The following is a 6,000-nucleotide window of genomic DNA, read 5'->3' as shown; positions in this document are numbered from 1 at the left end:
TCCAGGTCTCTATGATCTCGGACAGGATCGTACTTGGGGAGGCTGGTAACTCCCTCCGCTCTTGCGCTGCTGGCTCCATGGCTATTTTTAGCAGTGCAGTGAAGACATGCCCCAAGAGACGCCCTCTCCCGATAAAACCAGCCAAGGCGCTTCTGAATGAGAGACACAGCCAGGCCCGTGGGGATAACTGTCAGCTCCTACCTCAGATTTACCCCGGGCCTATGTTCCCCTTCCCACCCTTTTCTCCAGGATGGTAGTGGGGTAGTAGCGGTGTCCTGCCGGGCGGGGGCGGCGGCCGCTCTCTGTTGAGCGGCCCCGCTCAGAGCCACATTCTCAGCAGCGGCCTCCTGCCAGTGGGGGGCGCTGCAGTGGTGCTGCTTTGCAGCCCGCTGGGCTCTTGCCCTCTGCCCCGCTGCGGCGCCCCTTCCCCACAGAGGGAGCCCGCCGGGCGGCACCGTCGCTCTCTGCTGCGCTGGGGCCGGGCAGGTACGAGGGCGGCGTGTGGGAGAGGGGCTGAGGGGCCTGGTGGCAGCCGTGGGGTGCCCCTGTGTGGGAGAGGGGCCCCCAGGCAGGGGAGCGGAGGCGTCTGGTGGCAGAGCCGGGGGTGAGGCAGGCAGAGGGAAGCGGGTGGGGCCTGGGCGAGGAGCGGGGACAGGGCCGGTGCGGTTGAGGGGAGCCAGTTGAGTGCGAGTTTCTGGGGGTCTTGGGGCAGAGGCTGGGATTGTGAAGGCGCAAGGAGGGGCCATGCGGGGGCAAGGAAGGAGTCGGGTCGGATGACTTTTGAGCGGGGATGACTGGGGCTCTCAGGGAAAGGAGGAGGAGAGATTGAGGGGGTTATGGGGAGACTGTGTGTTGGGGGGGAGGGGGAATATGGGGAAAAGGAAACACTGCTGGACGGGTGTGTGGTAGCATCCCGTAACAGTTAATGCCTTGAAGGAGGGTTGCAGTTACAAAAAGGTTGGGGAAACCATCTCAAGGAACACCGCGTGGCCGCGGGAAATGGTGCAGGTGGCGCTTCCCTGTCTGCCACTACAGAGCCCGAGCCGTGGTGCTGCCTAATGTTCTGGCAGTCGGAAGAGGTACAAAATGAGGTACAAAGCGAGGTGTGGGGGAGGGTGTTAGCCTAGTGTCCTGGCCAAATTCCACCAGTACAGTCTGCCTAACTAAAATTTCCACCTGCAGTTTCAATTGGATGCTTCACTTCATGTTCTCTTAAACAGCTGCTGTGTTCCACTGCTGAAATGGCTGCATTTCACTGTTGGTTTGACCTAGCTCAGTGGGGTATTTTGAAGCTTAATTCATGTTTGTACTGTGTCTTTCGGTTGTGGTTTTGAGGTTATTGGCATTTGGAATAAAACAATAAAAACCCAAGCCCTAGGCCTCCCATTTCCCCTCCAGGTTGCCGTTGTTGCTGATAGCACACTACTTCAGCTGCAAATAATAATTCCCACAATCAAAGGGGTTAAATGCAATTTTCACTACTAAATCCCACACCTGATTTCACTAAGCAAGTGTACTCTTGCCAAAGTGCTGTTCACGTGCCATTGTATGCAGCTCAAAACTTGTGTTGTAGTATCATAGTAGTCTCTACTTTTTTGGAAGACTTCTGGAAAGCTCAGGCTTATACACTGCAAACTTGCAGAAAACATGCAAAGAATATTTAAAACTTGACTGATTGTCAAAGTGGAAAAAAAAAAGGAAACTGCTTGGGGAAATATGACAGGTAATGGTTAAATACTGTAGGACTTCATTAACTATTGGAGGGAGGGGAAAACCACCATCCTCTCACCACCTTTCAGAATAAAACCTGACATATATTACTGTAAAGTGTAGAGTGTCAGAAAATAGTGTTTACCCTTATGCGTATCCCTTTACTGTGTGTTCTATGCTGTATATGCATCGTGCGTCTTTGCCTCATTTCTTATGGCTTTCCTTCTGTCAGTGTTCTAGGGTTTTCTGTACATATGTTGTCTTCCTAAGTCTACATGGTGCTTTCGCTATGTGTAGATGGAGAACTGATGGTGTGAAACTGAGGTGGGTTGGGCTCGCTATGAAGCCTTGTGGCTTGTTGGGGGACAGCAGCGTGGCAGGGAGGCTCGGATTCTCTGTGCCTATGTACTCAGTCAGACTTACGTCACTTTCAGTAGCTCAGTTGTCCAGTGGCTTCTTAAGGTGGCCAGCATTGGCAGAGGCTTTACAGAAACGTGGACAAAATAAATAAATAAATACATGATGGACACCAGGATTCTCACAGAGGGACATATCCCCTAGAAAAGTGGCTCTGGTCATGGTAGTCCTAGTTTGTCCTGGTGTAGCAATAGGGTTAACGTGCATTCTGCCTCCTGCTAAGACTTCTGTGATCATAAATGTTGCTTTCTGGAAACAGTATCCTGAATTCTCAGTAATGGGGCTAACTTGATTCACTCCGGAAAGCCTGAAGCCAAAACTGTGCCTGCAAGTTGGGGCATTTCCCCCCTGTCTTTATGGTTGAAGTACAAACTTGAAACATTTTTTACTCCTAAATGTGCCAGGATGTATACACCCTTACTGTAGCTAATTCTCAGTAATCATAGTTATCTTGCTTATGCCATAGGCAGTTATGTTGTATAAATGTTGTAACTTGCCTGTTCCTGTGGTATTGTATATAATTTTGATTAGCATGTAGTATTGACTAAACTGGGTAGTGGTATGTGTTATTTTAGCAATAATGTTTTAAATCTATTATGATAGATTGCTACCTAATATATATGTATCAAATTTTGCTGCATGTCATAGAATCATAGAATATCAGGGTAGGAAGGGACCTCAGGAGGTCATCTAGTCCAACCCCCTGCTTGAAGCAGGACCAATCCCCAATTTTTGCCCCAGATCCCTAAATGGCCCCCTCAAGGATTGAACTCACAACCCTGGGTTTAGCAGGCGAATGCTCAAACCACTGAGCTATTGCTCCCCACGTTGTCCTGGCCATTCAAAACTTAAAGGTGAGCTGCCAACTGAGCAGTTCTGAGTCAATGTACTAGAGAGCAGCAGTACAAATACATTCTCTCCACTTCATTACACGGTTTTCCATTCCATTCTGTAAAAACCAGCAATTGTCACTATCTTTCCTGTTGATGTCACTTCAGTGTTGAATTCTGCAGGGTTTAACATTATAGGGGAATGCCAGCAGGTTGAGTTGTCTTTATAAAGGCAACTAACTAGTACTTCTAACTAGTAATTAGAAGTGGGTGGGTGGGTGGGGGAAGTGGCAGGAAGACTGGGGGAGAATAAGGGTGTGGGCACCTGTCAGCCCCATATTTTCCCCTTCCATGTGATGGCATCTGGGGGATGGATATGAGCTCTTCACCCTACCTCTGCATGTGTGAGAGAATCTGGAAGGTTCCTGCTCATCTGTGGGGGTCTGACACCCTCTCCTTGCCCCTTCTCTTTGAGCCAGATTCTGGAGGGCGGCTTCCCTTTCAGGGGGTGTCAGAGCCTCACTTCCTGCTCTCCCATGTATTGCAGGATCTGGGGTTCCCTGCCTATCTATGAGGTATGGACAGCCCCCTTCCCCCAACACTTCTTTTTTTCACTAATGAGAGCCAGGTTCTGGAGAAAGTTTGCCTTTCTGGGGGGATCTGAGCCCCCCACCCTATTCCCCTCTCATGTAATATATGACCTGGGGTGCCTCATCCCTCTAAGAAGGTCTAAGCCCAGCTCAGAGCATGCACCAAGATCATACTGCTGACTTTGGATTGGGATGAGAAGCTAAAACCAGGTTTGCTTGTCATAGAAATTCTGCAGCTCTGGAGAGGAGGGATAGGAACACCCACTGAAATAAATGGAGCAATTCACATATCTCACAGCTATTGTTTCAGGCTGCGCTGCATTCATCTCCACTGGGTATTCTCTTTAAGTTGAGACCATATCATTGAGATGAATGGGACACTTCAACTTCTCCAAGTCTTCTATGTTGCTGATGGATATGTAGAGCCCTTCCCTTTCATTCGCCCTTTAATTTCATGCAGTATTATATGGGTGTGCCAGTTCAGCTGTAGCTAAAGTTGGGAAACGCTTCATGTTTAAAGGATGACTCTTACAAGTGCTCTAAAATCTGTGTGCTTTACACAGCTTGTTCTGAAATTTGCTATGCCTTGTGGGATTGTAGGGTAGAGTTAGTGATCCAAATGTAGAGCCGTTTAAGCAAGGGTTTCCCAAGATAACAGCCACCAGGGAAAACAAAACAAAACAGCATTTCCTTCTGTTCACAGATTCTAGCAACTTTGATTAGTTTGAAACCCACTGTGGGCAGAATCTAAGGCTGTGTCTTTACTGCCATTTTCAGTGCTAAAACTTTAGTCATTTGGGGTTGTGAAAAAACATCCCCGAGAGACACAATTTTTAGCGCTGAAAAGTGCCAGTATTGGCGTGCCCGGCGATAAAGCTACCACCCCTTGCTCAGGGTGGTTATTTTTTATTGCTGGGAGAGCTCTCCCCCAGCGATAAAGCATGACTACACTGCCCAAGTCACTGTGTGGCCACGCTGTAATGTGGGCGGTATAGACATACCCTAAGAATGACCTGTAAACATTTGGGAAAAATCTGCCTCTGACAAGGTTTTAGTTGTTTCTTTCTTTTGGAGAATTGTAATTTGAGTACAGCAGACTATTCAGGAGGTGCTGAAACTATTTTTTAAAAGAAAATAAATTATACATGCAAATACTCACTGGGAGGGGAGGTGTGCAATAGTAGGTGAGTTATAGGGAGATGAGCGGGGTTGCGTCTGCAGTGAGGGATAGGGTATTAGGGGAGAAGACTAAGGCAGTGTCTACACAATGGACCCTACAGCAGCATAGTCTCCCATATAGCTGCTCGATGCCAGTGGGAGAGAACTCTCTCCCTGGCATAATTAAACCATCCCCAACAAGCTGCAGTAGCTATGTCGGTGGGAGAGCGTCTCCCACTGACATACCACTGTCCACACTGGCACTTTTGTTGATGAAACTTACGTTGGTCAGGGGTGTGTTTTTTCACACCCCGACCGACAGAAGTTTTGCGGACAAAAGTGCAAGTGTAGACAAAGCCTGAATGGGAATGAGTGGTAGGGGTGGGAAGAGGGGCTGGAGATGTTCAGATAAGGGGGAGGGCATACGGATTAGGGGAGAGGACAGGAGGGGTTGGAGAATGTGAGGCGTACCAGAGGAAGCTGGAGGTTTTGGAGTGGGGCAGCCGTTAGCCCTGACGGCAGCCTCTCCCTTTCTGTGTGTCCTGGGATATGGAGGAACCCTACCCCTCTGCATGGGTCTGAGCCCCTCTCCTGCCTGCTGTGTGTTCTGGGATTGGTGGAGCCTGCGGTTTTGGGGTGTCTAAGCCCGCCTCCATGTGAGTTGCTATCTAGGGTGAGAGTGGGGAGGACTGAGGGTAACGCAAAATTAAACATCTAACAACCAGAAAATGAATTGTTAAGGTACTGTTTCCTGTAGGGTGAGATGAGGGTTGGCCAGAGTGTAGGGGAAGGGGCACATTTTGGAGGAGGGGCAGACTGGGTGGGCTTGGCTGATGCAGGGGTAGAAGTCCCAGCTGAGGGTGGGTAGTGAGAGTGAGGGGCCTAGCTCTTTATGCTGCTTGGGCTACATAACCAAGGTAATGCGTGGCCCTTCAGCAAGCTGCTGCCTGTGATATGTGTACATAGCAGCATAGAGCAGGAGACAGCAAGGAGCAACTTCTTACAGGTTAATGGGCTTCTGCCAGCTACAGGCTTAATAGGATGGAAAGGAGAGGGAAAGCTTGAAATATTAGCAGGAGAGTGCTGAATGTTATGGGGAATGGCGGCTCGGGGCAGAGCAGGAGAGAGGGACACCAGTCTTTTCTCTCACATGCATGAAGTTACTGTAACCACCGTACAATAAAACTATCAAGGTTTTTGAGCATAGAAAATGGCTGCAATTTCTTTCATTGGCCCGATTAGCAGCTACACATCACAGACATTTCAAAGCATGAACGTTAGCCCCATTCCAATAA

At 49.0% G+C, this 6,000-nt stretch overlaps 1 long non-coding RNA gene across 1 annotated transcript in view; it reads left to right on the top strand.

The window, feature by feature from the left end:
• The first annotated feature begins 387 nt into the window (after positions 1-387).
• LOC140917303 (uncharacterized) overlaps positions 388-6,000 on the top strand; it is a 63,168-nt gene continuing 57,555 nt past the window's right edge. Inside the window, exon 1 of the long non-coding RNA XR_012160786.1 lies at positions 388-486. This is a non-coding gene — a long non-coding RNA (uncharacterized LOC140917303). The remainder of the gene's footprint in view (positions 487-6,000) is intronic.

The sequence above is a fragment of the Lepidochelys kempii genome, chromosome 9 (assembly GCF_965140285.1).
Source record: "Lepidochelys kempii isolate rLepKem1 chromosome 9, rLepKem1.hap1, whole genome shotgun sequence".
NCBI classification, from domain to species: domain Eukaryota; kingdom Metazoa; phylum Chordata; order Testudines; family Cheloniidae; genus Lepidochelys; species Lepidochelys kempii.
The sequence above is the reverse complement of the archived record's forward strand: the minus strand, read 5'-3'. Positions and strand labels throughout refer to the sequence as shown.